The following is a 19,487-nucleotide window of genomic DNA, read 5'->3' as shown; positions in this document are numbered from 1 at the left end:
TTCTGCTTTTTTTCCAAAGAGCTAAACTGACAGTGGCAGAGGGAACATGCTAAAAAGAAAACTTGTTCTGGGAGAAAAAAAAAAGCAAAAATCCATCTTCCCAAGTTTGGACATAAACATAATAAAGAAAATGATTTATCAATGTACACTATGATGGTTTTCTAGGAATCTGAAAGACAGCCCTTGCTGAATTAACCAGCCTCACTTTCAAAAAGGCATAGGTTTGAAGAAGTATGAGCAAAGCTATTTATTATGAAAGTAAATGGCCATGAAGCCAGGGATATTTCCTTCTGGTCCAGATGGGCAGAAAAACGTCCAGCTGAAACTTCAGTTTTAAGGGCAAATTTAAAAATGTGGCTTTTTCTGCAATGATTTCAAAACAATGTTTTCAAAGCAGACTATGACCCTATAAGCAACAGATGGATTTTATTTACAATTACATACACAGAAGTATAACCATTATCTATTTTTTAAAAAAAAAGTTTTTTGAGGTGCCTCAGTGACAGGCACCCACCAGCTTTCTGAACAGGCCAGTACTATATGTCCAACTGTGCACTGCCAGGCTTGCCCCAGCTTCTCCTTCACAGCTCTTTTTTTAATGAAGAGGGGCTTTCCCAGAGGTGCCAAATGGGCAGCATCATTCTCAGAGAAGCAAAGCTAGCAGAGGCATCTGTCTAAGCAAAGAGTGAATTTTGAGATGTCAAGTTTCAAATGGCAAGGGAAATGATGCACATAGAAAGTCAAGTGGGTAGCTGCTTAATTACTTAAAGCAGTAATTAATCTGCTTGGTGTGGACTGATACTATTGTTTTGTCTGGAAGGAGTCCTGCCACCCAAACAGGCGAAATTAAACACCCTCTGAAAAGGTAGGATTGAAAATATAGCTTTGCTTCTCCTTTTTTTCAAAACAGATTCCACATTCTAGCTTGCCAGACAAAACTACCCCCTTGTCTCCTCCCCACTAGCCAGAACAGATCCTTCACTCCTCAGCCATTGGTTTCCCCTTTGAATGGTTTCTAAGATCATTTTTTTGTCAGGGAAAGTGATTTGCAACTGCCCAGTTTGCATTATGAGGGGTGGGAAGGGTAGCCTGAGCATTTCTGGATAAGGAACCATCAGAAAGAAAGAAAGAAATACAGGAAGGGGGGGGGAGAGACTCTCAATCAGCTCAGCATTTACATGTTTAAGGATATCTAAAAATAACCCATAGGAAGTCCTCTCCCAAATAAGTTACAATAAAGAGTTGGACCTAAGGATGGACCTCATGCCTTATGGGACAGCAAGAGATTGTTACCCAGGCAATTCTTTGTGAGGTGAAACTATCTGTACCGGTAGATGCAAAGGTTTTTTTAAAAAAATTATCTCAGTGGACTCTTACAGCTCACGATTATTGCATTACTGCAATTCACCTCTCTTCTCCAGAGTAGAGCAAGAAAGCAACACCCAATTGAAAGATTTTTCTCCAGCTTTATATGACAAGAGATATTTTTCCTTTCTCATGAGGTGCATAATTAAACTTCGGGAATTCACTACCAAAAGCTTTAGAAGCAGACATCTCATTTTTCATTAATTTTGATAGCAAATTTATAAAAGTTCTTTCCCTCTGCTGTCACTTCAGTTAAATAAAACTTTCATGTGCGTCAAGTGTTTCTCTGGTCCTCAGATGAAGATAAACAACAGAGATCAAGTTGGAATCATTTAGAAGAATCTCGACTGCCCACTGATAAAAGTAAAAAACTTGATTAGTTTGACCTCACGGACAATCTAAGACAACTATATTCTGAAAGTATATTCCCACTGAGTTCAGTTGTGCTTGTTTTAGGCATCTGATATCTTTGTTAGTAATATGTCCCACTGAACTTAGTAAAGCTTTCTCTTTAATATCTAAAAGTGTAAGACCTCCTCTGCATCTGACTGAGGAGGTCTTATACTTTTTTTTAGAAATAACACATACAAACATATGAAGGACACAGAGATTTCCTTTCCTCTGTTGGAAAGTTTTGTGGTGCTCAAATTACATTCACTACCCAAGCAAATAGTACAGTATATATCACCTTGGAATTAAACAACTCTAAGATGAGAAATAGCAACACCAAAACTGGGGATCTCATATGATTGCTCTCCTCAAAAAAACATCTTTAAGTGCACTAACAGATGCCAGATGCAAACATTCTAGCTAAGGCAAAACATATTCTAACTATTAAGGAATAGTGTGCCACTGAGCATATGTTGAATACAGAAATTTATTGTTGGTGTGAGCATAAAAACCCTCTCCTGCTTTTCTCCTGAGAATTCTCTTTCAGCAATCTGAATTGTTCAAAAGCCATTTAGTTGTCCTATGGAAGCCAAAATTCCTGCCAAGCACCCAGCATTTAAATAGATCCCAATTACTTTTCTGCTATTTCTGCTACGGACACACTTAAAACCCATTCCTAGGCGTGGTACTCAGCACTTAAAAAAGAGGAGAAACTATGCCTTTTTGCTTGAGTAAACTGAAGGAAAGGGCGGAGTAGAAATGTAATAAATAAATGCAATTGGTGGTTTTGTGGTTGTGAATCAAGACTGTAATTGTTATGACATGAATGACTGTAGTGGAGAAGCAAATTGCCTGATCACATTTTGGCATTTAGCAGAGAAGGGAAGAGACAATTTGCTTTTGATGTTGACTTGTTTGCTTTTTTGGCACAAGAGCTACATTTCCCTTCAGCAAGACCACGAGGCATCACTATTTAATGTCTTCCTTGCAGTTTGCTCCCCTTCAGTCACATCACTGCAGTGGACCTGCCTGATGTGTGGTGACCTTAAGACACTCCATCAAATTCCACCTCTCAAATCTCATACATATATATTGATTGCGCTTTTGGATCAGCATGAAGGCCCATTTCCTTTGGGAAGTTTTGCTTCTTATAGCAGTCCAGCACATTAATGTCTAGGAAGTTCACAAGCAGGCCACAAAGTCTCCCAGCATCTGGTGCTCAGATCTCGAAGATTCCTCTACATTCTCCTAGCTAATTGGAAGCGCACACTGGGGAAGCATCTATTTTTGGTGTATGTGCATGTGTGTTTACTTAATCAAATCTTAGAGACATTCATACAGCTCTTACCAAGTTATGAGGTCTAAAGATGTTAGGATGATGATAAGGCCCTCAAAATCTAGTTATCAGGATTGGGGCTCCCAGGGAACCCCAAGACTTGTCTAGGAGGCTCCATTGCTGAAGAGGGGGATTTTCATCCTCCCTTCATCAATGGTATGTATTTTTGTTTTTATGATATTACTGTGGTTTTAAATATTTTTATCTCTTGTTTTTATATTGGCCGTTTTATCTATTTTTATGCACCAAAGTAGCCTTTGGTGGGATGGTTGGCTATACAAATTTGATAAATGAAGGCTGGTGTCCCACTATCCCAAGCCAACAGGAGTTAAGAGATGTCTGAGGGTCTCAGGGCGGGGAAATGTTGAGGAAGAGATCATAGCTGGTAGGTGAGGTCCAGGTAACATCTTCCCTAGATTAAATCAGGGTTAGACAGGTCATCCATCAAGGCTGAAACAACACCAAATGTTCTACTGTAATACCATCTCACAGATGCGAAAGTGGATTAGATTTCAACAAGTTAGGTCATCTAATGAATGTGAAGCAATTAGGCCAAGGAGTTATGCAGCAATTGCACCCCTCTCTAAGCTGTTTACAGAGTCAGCATATTGCCCCCAACAATCTGGGTCCTCATTTTACCGACCTCGGAAAGACAGAAGGCTGAGTGAACCTTGAACCCGATGAGACTGGAACTGCCGAACTGCTGCCAGCCGGCATAGCCTGGGATTTAAAACATTGCCTAACCATCCAATTTTCCTTCCCTTCCCTTCTCAATATTTATAGCCTGCTCTACTCCTAATAGCCTCCTGAGTAGGGTAAAATCCAAAAATGCATCGAAAACTTCCATAAATAATAGAAATACTTCAACCGGACCAAGATTGGAACTCGAAAGTGGGTCCCTTTTGGGAGCAACTCCTTCGGCTTTCACTTTCAGGGGGCTCTTTTAAACAAGTCAAGACGCAGATGGGGAAAAAAAACCCAAAACAGGCGGAGTTCCGATCAGGGCTTCGTGGCCGCCATCTTGACCTTTTTGACCACCCCAATTGGTTATTGAATAAACGGAAACTCCCAGTCACTCCAATAGTTTCTTCCGCGGGGTTTAGTTTATATTCTGACGTTTATTTGTCAGGGCTTTTTGGAGCCGGTAAGTTTCCCAAAAGCGTGCCCTGTTCTCAAGCAGCAGCTTCCAAGAACAAGGTGTTTATGTTATTTGCTTGCTTTAAAGAGCGAAAGGCCACGGCGGCTGGAAGAGAGAGACGCCACTGAAAATACGATCCAATTTATGAAATAGCCCCTTGGGTCAAGATTTTTCATTCTGATAATAAAAACGGCTAAAGCCGGCTTCGCCCTCCGTTATTTCAGGACGGTGGATCCCTCCGCGTCAGGGACTGCAAAGACCGCAACGGCGAGTGCACACAAGCCGCCGCCCCACCCAGAGTGGGAGACAAAAGCGCTGCCTCCTTCCAGCCCCCCGAAGCCCCCGCCGGCTACAAGCCTAGGAAAACTGCGCTGCGAAGGAGGATCGCCTCGGCCCCGCCTGACGCGAAGAAACAGGTCAGGGCAGGAAGGGCCCGGCTTTGCTCGGGCCTCGGGTCATCTCCTGTTTTCAATCGGCTCCGAGGCGGCTTAAATGAGCGGATGCGCCTGCCACATTGGGCGCCCAAAATAGAAGCCCTTGAGGAATTTAGAACCAGCAGAAATCCTTTTTTCTGCTGGTTCTAAATCCTGAGTGAAAGAGGAAGGGAGGGCTTTTTTTTCTTTTTTTTTTACGAGTCGGAGCATTTCCCTTCCCAATATTTGTGCAACTTTATCTCGCAAGGCAAATCGCGAGGGTGACGCAAATCCGTCCCAGCGTTTTAGCGCTGCGAGAATAAAGGCGAGGGAACCCATTCACTGACGCCGCGGCGAACCGAGCCTCCGGGACCGATTGCCCTGTGCAATCTGGCCGTCCCGGAGCTTCGCAGAAAAACGCGGAGGAGCCGCGATCTTCTTGGAAGGAGCCGCTAGGCGGGAAACCGAGAAGAAGGTGCAAGAGTGAGAGGAAGGCGGTTTTAAGCCGTGCCAGACACCCGATTCTTTTTTCTACAAGGAAAAGAGGCCGAGGATGATGGAAGCGGTAGTCTTAAGCCTACCTGCAAAGGGGCAGCTGGGAAAAAGGATCGCGGGGTGATTATTACTCCCATTCGGGTTAGATCATGGCGGGAAGAGAGAAAGAAAACTCGAATGTCTCCCAACAGCTTTTGGAGCAGAAATGGTTGCTTCCCAAACGTAGCTGGCTTCCAAGGCAGAATTGCCACTAATGTAGAGACAGCCATCAAAGGCTCCTAATTGGGCGCTATAGTGCATACGTCTGTCTTCAATATCATTTGTATTTTCTTTCTTACTATGTCCTTGTGGGTTCAGAATACTTCAGGGATGAGTTTAAAGGATGGTTTCTTTTGATAATAAGTAATTACCAGTTTAGCTTTCTTTCATCCTTAGATTTTACTGTGAGTTGCCTTGCATGTCGTCTGAACAGTAAAGTGAAACGTAAGGTAATATAATAGCATATAATAGGGTTAGAAATAAATAATTCTGCACATAATTACAGTGTATGTGAATCATTCCACTGTTTTCAGGGGAGGTTCATTCTTCAGTACTAATAATACCCAAAGTCTGCAGTCCCCACCCTTCATGCACTGCATTGATCTTTTCATTTGGGAACAAATACTATTTCCTCCCATCTTGGTGGTCATCTGGATTTTGACAGCTCAAATATGGCAGCTCCAGTAATTGTTCAAAAGGCATGTGTGCAGCAAACAGTAATAGATGTCCACATGCTGTTGTCATGCAAATTCTGCTTGACATTTGCAAACTTACATGTGAGACAAGTCTGAAATCATGAAGCATGATTATCATGCACATGTTTTTTATTTCCCCACCGATACCCTCTGCTTGCTTCACCTGTGGACACCTAGGTATCGGCAGGAGGATTGGAGGAAGCAAATGAAAACACATACGTTATCACATTATCACACAAATACAACAATTTGAATGTTTGTTCCAGACATTGGGATGTAGATTCTGATGATAGCTTTGCATATACCATTTTGGCATTGTTGCTATGGATGCCATTGCCTTAGACTGAGTTGATAGAAGTGTAATAGGTTTTACACTTTGCAAGTGATGTTAGATGGTGTTAACTTAAAAACCTTTTCTCCCTCCAAAAGAGATGCTCTCCAGCCATGTAGAATCAACACAAAACTATCCCAGCATGAAAATTGCTTTCTCAGTTGCTGACCTCTTTATTATCACTTTTCCTAGTCCAAGCCTGTCAAAATTTCCCTTTGAGGACATATACACTGTCCAAGGAAAACTCAAGGGCAAAACTATGGCTTTACCACAGTTACCTTTAAGAGTGATTTAAGTCTGCCATTACTCATAAACTGAGGATAAGAATGGCTGAAAAGGATATTATGAAAGCTTATCTGGATCATAAATAGGTGGAAATAGGGAAACCACTTAATAAATTGATAGATCAATTGATTGTGCCTTGGAGTCAGTTTTTGTCTCCTGATGACTGCTTGGATTAGTTCCTGCAGTTTGTCATTGCCTCCTTCCTTGAGCTGAAAAACAATGACTGGCTCAAAGTTACTTAGCTGGCTTTGTGCCTAAACAGGACTAGAACGCCCAGTCTCCTCATTTCTAGCCTGATGGCATTGGCTTAACCACCAAAAGGATTCTCTTTTTAATAGAATATAAATTTAATAGATATAAAACTGATCTCTGTACCTGCAGGTTAGTACTGTAGCTCTTTGCTATCGTATAATGGTCATTTGGATTATTGCAGTCCAGATGTTGTACTTTTTTCATTGTCTTGACCAGAAGTCAAGTTATTATTAGCAGGGAGTATAGAGGTAGGATAAGTAGTGACAATAGGGAATCTTATGGTGTGATTGCTCTCTGCAGACTTAAAGATATGTGGGGAGCATTCAGTATAGCAATGGGGAAAGTCTTGAGTGTAACTGGGTTTCTCTCAGTCAAGGGAGCATAGCAAGAAGTGGGGAAGCTATGAAAATTCCCAGAACTCAAATCCTTAATCCCCATTTGCCAAACTATTAGAAACAGCTGGACTGTAGTTAAGGAAGACATACAGAGCTTCATCTTCCTTACCTGTTTTTTAGTGTTCAGTCTTTATAAGCAAGACAGAAGCTGAATCTCTTACATATTAAAAATGGCTCATATAATTTATGTTATACAATTAAGTTACCAGTCTCTAAACTGTAAGATCCTCCTTTCGATTGGAGGCTTAACACAATCTAATTCATTTTTGGGAACATAGGAAATTCAGCCCCATGTTTTAGATTCTCCATCTTTTGGATATCTCAGGATGAAACCTAGTAAGGCTTCCACTACTCTGAAGAGACAGAGCAATGGGAGCATCAAACTTCCTGCTAACTCAAAATAGCAGGTAGCATTCTAACTCAGTGGTGGAAAATAGCATGGATGGTAAGATGATGTCCTAAATCATTTACAAGGAAATGGCTTTAGAAGCCCACTTCCTTTAGACCATTTCCACATGGCTGCCTTACAATATCACCCAGATGTTGGTGTGGTGATATGAAGGCTATCTTTAACTGTTTTATCAGCACAGACATGGTTAGATGATAGTATAAAATGTTATAAATCACTCATGAGGAAATGGTTTTTAGACACATCTTTGCCTTGCAGAGGGAGATGGTTCAGAGAGAAAAAGATAAGTCCGAGGCAAAGCTTTAGGAGTATATAGTATGGTAGGTAGGCTACATTGCCTATTATTTTCACTTCACACAGACTGCTCTTGGGGCATAATGGGAGATAATAGTCTTTTCCTATTGGAAAGCAACAGATTGGGGATGTTTGTATGAATTACTCACCCAATCTTTTCTCATGCTAAATAACAAGCCTGCTAAGGAGTCACAGTACCAAAGCCATTCAATCCACTGCATTTTTGGGTCTGAAGCTTCTTGAAGAAGGGAACAATTAACATTCATAAACATTGACTCTCATGGGGAAGGGACAGTTTATTCAGCAAGGGTAGTTTTGAGCAAGACCTCAGGGTCAAGTTGCTAATTTTTATTTGTAGGAAGATTCATTAAAGAGCAACAGAGAAAGCATCTTTTGAGCTCTTATTCATCAGGCACAAATCCTGAGAACAGGATTAGCAACCTCTAGCAAGTCACCAGAAACCAATTGTGCCAAAAATCAGCAGAAGGCTCTTTATAAGAAGTAGGCCCAGAAGTGCAGCTCTATGTACTGGGAATGGGTCCATCTAGCTCAATCCCACAAATCTCTGGAGGATGTTAAATACTTTTGTTCTGATAATACCAGGGCCATTTCCTGTTTCCAGTGTTATTAAGCTGAATTCTTGCATCAAGGACCGTGCTGTTCTTCTTTTTTTGGTTTGATTGTTGTTTAGTTTCACTGCTGTTTTAAAACACTTCTTTGAAGTGGCTGTATGCAGCTCATGCTATACCGTGTGGCTAGAATAAACTTGGTTGCGATCATTCTTGTTCACTTTCATCTTCATTGCACAAGCCTCAGTGAAACATCAAGAAAGCTACCCAGTCGGTCTTTGGTTAAGTTCTTGTGGTTAACTTGGCCTTGCCATCTTTCCTCACGCTGCAGGAGAAAAGCCAGTGTGTAGCCTGATACTTAGCATGGGTTTATAATGGGCTGAAAGGAAGTTGAATGTCCAAGACATTGTCCCAAAGTATTTTATTTTTTTCTATTCTGCTTGCTTATCAAGGCAAAATACATCATCTGTTCTCTGGCTAAAATCTCCCATGAGGGAAGTTAGACTGAGCAAAGATCTGGAGTCACACAAACTACATTCACACATGGCACTAACTCAAGCTAGGAGCACATGAAACATTGAACCAGATGCCAGCCTTATTAAGGTATAGTGCATTATAAAAAAAAATCAGCCCAAGTTTATGATTTGCATGAATCCAAAAAGTTTAGTTATTTGAGTAAGACATTAGTGTGTTGGCTTAGTGTGTTGTTGAGTACAAACAGAGCAACACGATTGGTTTTTATCTTCTATGCTTTGTAAAATCTCAATCTATGGCTTAGTATGTTGCGTTGATATAAAAAAAACTATTTAACAAGCCAAGCTTAAGCAAAGTATGTTTTAATATATTGTGAAGTAGGCCTTATATGCCTCTTGGCCAGGGCTGCAGGATCTGGGTGGCGCAATCAACATAACCACTAGACACAGCACAGAGGGTTTTCTCTATCTCTTGATTGGCTTCTAATGGTTGACTGGATTTCTTACAATAATTCTATCTATAGTCCATTTTCTTCCTTGTTTACTACTGGAACTTCAAGATTTTAACTTCTGTACGTATTCATACGAATCAATGAGTTCTGAGAAAACATGCAGAGAATGAAATCATGAAAATTGGAGAAATTATCACTAAATAACTAAACACCCACACCCTCGGTTTCAAGCAGGCTTAATCTGAGATCAATCACCAAATTTAAATATACAGTAGTTTGAACAAGTAGAAGTTTAGGATGATGGCTTTGAATTATTGGTCTTTGCTGCTGATTAAAATTAGTTTTTTTCTTTGCCCTGTCATGTGGTTTAGGGAGGAAAAACATTGGTGGGAATGTACACAATCGCATTGTTAACCCGCACTATATTTTACTCAAGCTTTCAGACACACCCTATTTGAACTTGACATGGCTATCATCTTGGTTATCTTTTACCCAAACTCTTACCAACAACAGGCTTAAGGTACCGACTGAATCTGAGCTGAAGAAATGGCATCTTTTCAATTGTGTATAAGTATGGAATACCATATTGTGTTTGTGGGATAAAGCGGTGGGGACTTTTGGAGCAGAGAAATCAGACAACTGCCATACCTGGCAGTTAAAGGGATTTTCCATTAGGACAACAAGGAAGTTTATAAGAAGATTCAACAAAATCTTTATCAGGGCGGTACTTGACAAAAATAATTTAACCCTTTGCTCTTTGGTTCCATTTATGAATTATGGTAACTGCTTACTGAGCTACTTTAGTCCTTTAGGAAATCTAAGAATAAAATCAGAGAAATTACAGTATACAGTGTAATTTCTGCATTTTCAAAAACTCTAAGGCCTACTCCATTACTCAACATTCTTTCAAATAATACCCTGTGAACAGAGCCATCGCTGAGGTTTCTGGTAACAACATGGCTAAAAGGAATATCTGTATGAGGTGCAGTCTCTAGTCTGGAAGGCTCAATCCCAATTTATTGTATCACAGTTGAATTCAAGGAAAACCCTACTGGAGCAGGATGACTTAAAGGCAGTGCACATCCCTTGCTGCCTCTGCTTAGTGTATAAATAGAAGCTTAGCCCAAGTATTTGTAAGTGTAGGATATTTTCACCACTGAAAAAAATCTGTTTCTGGTTTTCCTCTCTCTGTGAGTGTTTTCTGTGCATTGCAAACTCATCTGAATTCTTAGACAATAGAACGGCAGAAACCTTGCTGATTTACTACACAGAAATAATCTACCTGTAGATCCTGATTGATTGATATTTCCATCCCCAATCTAATTCCTGTATAAAACTGTCATTACATTCGGGGCCATTCATTCAATAAAGTCAATTCAATAAATGGAATTAATTCAATACACTGTATTGTTCATTTCTCCTGCAATTACTGTCCACATGTTCTATTAGGTATGCCAAAATTCAAGTATGGAATAAGTATAAGAAAATTCTGCCTGCCCAATACAAATCTATATTATTTCTCCTTTTCAGATTTCCTAAACTAAAAAGAAGTGCTTTAACATTCACATACTGTATTCACAACCACAATTCCTGTGCTGGAAGAAGTATGTTCTGGCGTCATCTGCTGGCCCAGTGGATACATTACAGCTTGCCATTCTAAAAAGAAGCCATGGTTGGGGAAAAGATGGACAGAGAATAAATATATCCCTCATCTTCCTCAGATAAAGATCTTCTAAGATCTTTGATTAGAAGACAGATGTTTTTCCCCAGAAGAGAATTTACAGAGGATGTTTCCATCATGACTGGATATTAAGATAGTTAACACAGAAACCCAAATAGGTACCTACATGAATAAAGAATTTAGAGGATCTTTTTATAGACATCAGAAGACTCTGAGATATTGACAGACTGCCGGTAAGGATGGCATACATTCAGGGGAAAAAGTAACTGTAGTTGCAACTTAGTGGTCTTTACTCTTCAGTACCTTCCTATTTTAAGCTCTGTGTGGAAGGTACTGAGGGCTTTTTTTCACAGAGCAAAAGTGAGCAAAAGCTCTAAGTACATTCTACACAGAGCTGATTCACCTCACAAAGCAGGAAGTTGTTTGCTGAGTTGTCCTCCTTTTAAATAATTGTGCCTTTGTCTATATTGGTAGTAAAGGATTGGAAAGGGTCCTTACGTGGAGTAAGTCACGTTCCTCTAAGAATAATGGAAAGTCCCATGGACAGCCCAGGAAGGACCAAGATTAGAACAGGGGCTTCAATGTCTTGATTCTTTTGACATACACTGACCCCACATGAGGGCCCTGGATTAGAAAATGTGTATAAAGTTAATATTACAGATAGTAGATGGACATGCTTGAGAAATTTAAAAGCTGCTCAAAATACTTCATCAATCATGGGCAACCTACAGTCATTGGACAGGCGGACTCCCCGCTCCCAACCCACCCAGCATTATTTCTATGGTCTTGAGCCTCCAGGAAAATCATGTTCCTCGAAGCCAGTGGCAAGCAACTGGTGATTTGTTTTTGTTTTTTGCAATATTTATTATTATTATTATTTACTTTATTCATTAAACATGAAACTCAGTCAACTAAACATTCAAAAATACATCACAAATACCATTGACTGGTGCTAATGGTTGATACGGATTGCTGCCAGCGTCCTAGGTATCAACCAAGTACCTTCTTAAGATGTACGATGTTCCAAGTAGTACGGTTTTTTGCAGTTCCACTGGTGTTATTGCAGGAAGTTGCAATTTGTTGATGTATCGTAAAATTCTTGGACATGGTACCAAGTGCCCCGATGACTATGGGTATCACTGTTACATGTTTCATCCATAATTGCGTAGTTTCAATGGCCAGGTTGCGATATTTCATGATTTTTTTCCCAGTTCTTTTCCTTCTACTCTGGCATCTCCTGGTTTATTTTTCCAGTCTTTACGGAACCTGACACCGCGAAGTCAATAAATTATACATTTCAGTTTTCGACAACTGTGATATCTGGTATGTTGTGTTCCAAATGACAGATCCATCTGTATTCTGAAAGTTCCACAAGATCTTCACCTTCTCATTTTCTATAACTTTTTCCACTTTATGTTCCCATGATTTTTTTGAGACAGGTAAGTCGTATTTTTTACATAATGACCAGTGGATTAATTTAGCAACTCGGTCGTGTCTAGCTTTGTAATCAGTTTGTGCGATTTTGCTACATTCACATATTAAATGTGAAACAGTTTCGATTTTGTTGTTGCAAAGTCGGCAGTTTGGATTGTCGGTGGATTTTTGTATCTTCGCTTTCATGGCATTAGTTTGTAGTGCTTGTTCTTGAGCAGCAAATATTAAACCTTCTGTTTCTTTCTTGATGGTTCCCATCTTAAGCCATGCCCATGTCAACTTGTCATCACATTTTCCTTCAATGTTTTTCAAGTGCTGTCCATGCAAAGCTTTGGTTTTCCATCTATTTAATCTTTTAAATGTTTATTTATTATTATTATTATTATTATTATTATTATTATTATTATTATTATTTTAAAGCAGTTTTAAAATATACAAAACAGATTTTTTTTAAAAAGAACAGAACCTAGAAAGTTAAAACTTAGATAGTATGGATAAGATGGATAGTAAATTCAAGAGTTAAAAGCTTGGCAAAAAAAAAAAAGATGCATCTTCATAGATTATCTAAGCACCAATAGAGTGGAGTCCAAAAGCAGTGTCCAAAAGATTGTATTCCATAGTCTGGGAATAATACAAGAGGAGGACATTTTCAGCATTTTATGTAGATGGCTCTTGACACTGAGTTCACCTTTTTAAAGGCATCTCCTGCATGTGTTAATGCTGGGGAAGTTGAAGCTCTGAATTCCTGGAAGGCAAAGAGCAGACATATCTGTTTTGTTCTTTAAGCCATCCGTCTTGTAAATTCACAGGATTCTTTTTTCCTGCCATTTATATGTATACATTTGAACTAGACTGTGATGTTTCTCTGTGTCATATATGTGTGTGTATGTGGGCATATGCATAATGGTTATCTTTTGAGAGCTGAATGCAACAAAATTTCATTTTAATGTATGCTGATTAGTGTACATTTAAAGTGATAATAAAATTTTATTCTATTCCACTCTATATAATCCATTGATTTAGGTAAGCAAAAAATATTGGGTTGGAGTTGAATTACACAAAAAGGGACAACTTCATTTCAACGCTCAAACCACAGCAGCAATAGATCCAAGGGACCTGTGGCTGGCTCTGCTATATTAGGCAAAGTCAGCAAAAAGCAGTTATTGAAAGAGCTCCTCAGTCTTTCAGTCTGAAATCTCCCTAACCCATTTCCATGTGTCACAGAGCAATGCTTTTGTATGTTATATTGCCTACTTTGCACCTCTTTCTTTCCGTCTGTCCACAAGGCTTAATTTCTAGTGTCCTTCCCTGAACCTCTTGTAATTTGTCTGAATCCTTCTTACAGTTAATGTCTATACTGGACACAGTGCTTAAGGTGGGTGGATCCAGCTAATACAGACTGGAATGGAATTATTGCTTCCAGTATTTTAGAATTATACATCTGTTGATGAGCCTAAAATTGCACTTGCCTTCCCTGCAGTCAACAGACGGCTTATGTTCAGTTTGCAATCAACTGTTATTCCAAGATCATTTTTCACAAGGACTCTTACTAAGTCAGGTGTTCCTCATCTTATACCTATGTAGTCGATCTTTGTTTCTTAAGGGAAATAATACACTTGATTTGTTTCTATTGAATTTATTCGGTTATTTCCAGGCCATTTTTCCAACTAGCCAATTAGAGTTCTAGGACATTAGCTATCTCACCCCAAATTGTACAATGTGCAAATATGATAAATATTCCTTCCATTTTTTTTCATGCATATTACTAATGAAACTATTGAGGAGTACTGAATTCAGGAGAGACCCTTACGCACTTGTCCTCCAGTCATCTAGGACATCATCAGTTTGCCAGAATTTCTCAAAGGTGCTATAAGAGTTATTTCCTAAGGTGCCCTGAGATACATTTCATGTGGTCCTGAAAAGTTCTAGTTCTTAAACAAAATTCCTGGGTTAGAATTATTTCTTTTAGAAAAAAATGCCCTCTTAAATATTCCCAAAATTACTTATTGCACACAGAGAGGGAAGTTGTAACAAACAACCACAAACAATGGCAATCACAAAATGAACATACCCACTTACCATGGCAGCTATTTTGAGAGTAGGCAAGTCTCCCATAGTTAGGAGGACCAGAATTAGATTTAGAATTTATCTAGCTCTTTGCTGCCATCTAGTGGTCGTTGGGTTTTTACAGCAATAGTAACCATTTTGCCAGAGCCTCCGTCCACACTTCCTTAAGATTTCATGTGTCTGCTGGTCAACCGAATAAATAAGTACATTTAGTGGACTGCTGCAGTGACCACCACACCATATCTGTAGTTTTCACAGCTGTACTTGCTTTGATTTGGAGAGTTGCCACAGGAATTTTTCAGAGCAACTCTCACAAAGGCTTCCAGGAATGAGGAGAAAAATCAGGTGGTGGTCTTCGTCAATTCATCCTTCCACTGCAATTTTTTTTAGCCTTAATTCAAATATGTTTTGTGATGGAGTGGGATGGGATGTGCTGTGGGATGGTTGAGTTCTTTTAATGTGCTTAAAACATTCACTTTATTTAATCCTTCTTTCAGCCCACGCAGGCATCTTAAATTCTTTTCAATCTGTCCTGACATATTAATTCTTGGTTTAAAATGATTGTGCTTGACCAGTGGGAACTGCAATGATGGATGTAAAAGAGTCCCATGTGAAAGATTATTGGTAGTTTTAGGATTTTAGATGAAAATCCAAGCTCTGGTTTGGATGTCGTCGTCCCCGCCCCCTGCCATTCTTGATGTCCTTATTTTGTACATCTGATGAAGTATGCCAAGCAGCCAAATCAAAACCCATTCTTCCCATTGAAGGAAAAACAGTCTGTTGTGCTTGTGTGGTGGAAGCCTATTTTTATACCTTCTGTTTGTTCTGCAGGGTGACTCTGTTCACCACAATCCCACCAAGGGTCTATTGTTTTGAGAAGAATGCTCTTATATTGATTGTTCGTGCGTCAGCCCAGCTTTCTCTAGAGCTGCACTTGGGATGAAATGAGATAATTTCCATTAACAGGACATGCATTATTAGTCCCCTGTGCCAAATAGAGAGGCTAAGCCAAGGTTGCTATTTCTGGCCATGTTCACCTCAGGAAGGAACTTTCTCAGCTTTAATGGGGTTTTGCTATTGTTGGTCGCCTTCTGTTTGACAGAGTGCCAGCCGGGTTGAAAATTGTTTAGAAAGCAACATGAAATATAATAAAGCCCTAACCATTTGCTGCAGCACATTCCAGTGTGGTGTTTATTTTGGAAAAAAAAAGGGGGGGAGTGTAATTATTGTCTTTGGCAAGGGGGAAATAATAAAAACTCTGCTGTGTAACTCATATCTGAGGACATGTTTCTCACAGCTTTTGGATTTAAAAGCTTATTGCAAATGTCATTGAGCTGCATTGTGTACTGTTCAGCCATGTTGCCTTGGCCATCTCTTCCCTCACAGAAAGCATCAGTTTTGGAGATTGTTCGATCTTGCTCTGGAGAGCCACCTTCTCGGGAATTATTTTAATGGCCACCAGAAGGCCATCATAGCAATGGCATTCTTATTCTGGAAAGTTCTCATTCTCTTCTCTTCTGAATCAAGCCAAAGCTGACTCCTACTAGGTTTTAAAGGGGGAAAAAACCTATCAAAACAATTTTTGTATTTTGCTTGGATGTTAGAGAGCAGTATTAATAGAGTGGACAAATAGGGGGGTTCCCCCCCTTTCCTGTCATTTCTGCTCAGACCAGCTTTGCACATTTTTGGAAAGAAAATCCACAGAAGTCAACAAAATCTATTTAACAGAGGTAAAAAAAAAAAAGAGAGAGAGAGATGGTGGCTACTTTTCCAACTAACCATCTTATTTTCCAAATGTGTCAGTTCTTGACAAGTTCTTTCCACCTTAAATCATTTATAATTTGGATTTTTTTGTAATGAAATGGTGTTTACTCCTAAATAAATGAGCATGCTGTTCTACTCCAGGTGTATCATTGTCATCTTTTAGATCACTGGATCAAAAATTAGAATAAAAATGGAATCCAGCTGATTATTCCATTAATGCTGCTAACCTTAACTCTAGCCCTTGGTCAATTTTAGTCAAAAGGCATCACTCCTTCTTATGCATCCTAAAAATACATCCCATTGCATCCAGGGGGATTTATTCCTAGATAAAATATCGAAGTTGGGATGGGATATTTTATAGTCAGCTGCAACTGTTTCTTACCAGGGAAAATAGGCATCGTAGTCTAACAATGTCTAAAGAGCCTTTGGTTTGCCACCCTTGAGGACAGTATCATTAGAATGATAGATTGTAGATGTCTGTGGAGATTTTCAGTCATCCAGGTCACGGTTGTCCCAAAGATGCTTTTTCAAGAGACTGAAGAAGCTTCTTGGATGGGAAGTAAAATGTCTTCAAAGAAAAACCAGAAAGTCCAGTTGCCTCTTGAAAAAGCATCTCTGGGACGATAGATTGTAGGCTTCTGCCTGTTCACTGATGGAAATAAGATGCTATATCAGTGGTGAAATATAAAATTTGTTACTACCGGTTTGTGGGCATGGCTTGGGGGTGGTGGGCCAATGTGACTGAGTGGGCGTGGCCAACTTTTTTTTTTTTTTTTTTTTTACTTTTAAAACCATTTTTTCTACAACCTCTTTGGCTGAAGAGGTTGTAAAAAATGCTTTTAAAAGCCTCTGACAATCAGGCAACTCAGCTGGGATCGTCAGAGCCTTTTAAAAGCATTTTTTCTACAACCTCTTTGGCGAAATCCCTGCACCCCTCCCCAAGCTGAGCTGCCCAGCTGAGCCATGCGATCATCAAAGGCTTTTTTTTTTACTTTTAAAAGCATTTTTTCAGCCAAACAGGTTGTAAAAAAAATGCTTTTAAATTTTTTTTAAAAAGCCTCTGATGATCACGCAGCTCAGCTGGGCATTGGGGGGGGGAGGGATTTTTGCTACCGGTTCTCCGAACCACCCACAGCCATCACTACTGGATCGGGCGATCCGGTCCGAGCTGGGAGCATTTCACCCCTGTGCTAGATGGTTATTTGATCTCATACAGCAAGGCTCTTCCTATGGATGATGCAGTGTTATCTAAACTATTATTTTAGTGCAAGGAGCTTTCCTTAATCAGTTTCTCTCCAAGATCTCCTTTTATCAGAGCTACCTGGTGGGCAACAGCTAGTAAAAACTGTGTGGACCCTTCCAGAAATCAGTGAAAGGGTCTGAAGTACAGAACTAAGAATATAACAGAGAGTAAAGAAAATTTTCCAAACATTCAAAGATCTAACTGGGGGAGTGTTCACTGAATAAAAAAAAGCCGTCTGTGCTGCTTTCGACATACATAACTTACCATTGCTTTTTCAGGAGCTACTAATATTCAGAGGAGGAATGTCACAGGCTCTACATTGGACTTTTAAATGTTTCCTTTCAATGCAATGCGATTACATTTATCTTCTCTTCCAGATGGTAGTTCTTGTAGAATATTTTGGACTGCAGCAATGGTGGGAATAAGCACTTTCTCAGCCTTGACAACTCCCCAAAGATCTATTTTGGACTCACATGGTATGGTTTCATTCTATAAATGATATTTTATAGCAAATATTAATAAAAGCAGAAAGTATCTGGGACAGAACATGCCTAATCTCTTGGCTATCCCCACATTTAAAGCACTAAAACATGCCTCAGGGCTGTGATCACAAAAGGACAGAGATAATCAGAGGCACTATTTTTTTCCATGCTAAACATGAAGATAATATGGAGCAGTTGACCAATCTGCACAAAATCAGAGTCTCTCCAAAGATGGCAGGTGTCTGGGAGGAGGAGTTATGTCTTCCTTAATTTTGAGAATCATAAGAATTGTCTACTAGAACCCCAGCACAGCACTATTTCATGTGTCAGACAGATCCAGATACGACTCTGCTGTCAGAGGCAAGAACTTCAGCTCACCTGGCACAAAATGCTACTGTTCGATATTTCCTTAAGCCCAACCTATCTCCTCAGTAAAATGACATGATGCAGAGCAATTCTTTCTTCCAAGGATTGAAGACAGAACTCTTTTTTTATTAATGGAACAAAGTAATTGACCCATTATCTCAAATACAGACAAGCGCCATAAAGCTTATGCTCATTATTTGAAATAAATTCTGGATAGGAAGATTTCATTCATTAGCAGTGAAACTAATTGGAATTTCTGAAGGTAATAATCCCAAATAATTGGAATTTCTCCACAGTTTCTCATTTACTGGATTTCAATTGACATAGCATAAATTTAAAAAGGGGGGGCATTAAATGCAGTGGTGGTGGGGGGAAGTAGATAGCATCAAACTTTCTATCCCAAGATATCTCAGACCTTAGAAAGACCCAGGTTAGATTGCTCTTTGAACCTAAACAGCCTCTTCCAGTTGTTGTAGGATAGAGTCATATAAACAATGTCTACATACATGATTTTGAGCTTCTTAGATGAAAGGGAGTCTGCATAAGTGGTGTATAATAACATCTCATGATCTGAAAAGCATTCATTTATTCATGAGCATCCTAGTCGATCAAATATGCAACTCCCTAAATCGGTTTTCTGCTGCCCTCTGTGTTAGGTTATAGGAAGCTGAGGTTCAGCACATAATATACATAATATTATGTCCTTTAGCCATTCCAAGTGGACAGAATTTTAATTCTGAATTGGAATGTTGACATGGATCCAAAAATGTTAATTCCCTCAGAGAACAACAATTCATCCACTTTTAAGTTTTGAGGTTTTTTAAGCAGTCAAAATTTTCTAATGAAATCATGAACAAAGAAAGATTTAAAGCAAAATTTAGAAATCAAAATAGGAACCATGTGCATGATGAAGAACAGCTATAGTTCTCTTTTCTTATACAGTCATCATCATTAAAAACAAACATAGTAAAGAATGATTCCATACAAACCTTCACTTAAATGCTGTGCTGCATAATAATAATGACAATATAACTTCTTTTTTAAAGAGCAAAGCTATAGATGATCTATTTTTGATGGACACAAATTATCTACAAATGTCAAGGATATTACTATGGGTAA

Source organism: Pituophis catenifer, unplaced genomic scaffold (assembly GCF_029215685.1).
Source record: "Pituophis catenifer annectens isolate HBS135680 unplaced genomic scaffold, rPitCat1.0.hap2 SCAF_1, whole genome shotgun sequence".
Taxonomy (NCBI): Eukaryota; Metazoa; Chordata; class Lepidosauria; order Squamata; family Colubridae; genus Pituophis; species Pituophis catenifer.
This window is presented reverse-complemented; position numbering follows the sequence as displayed.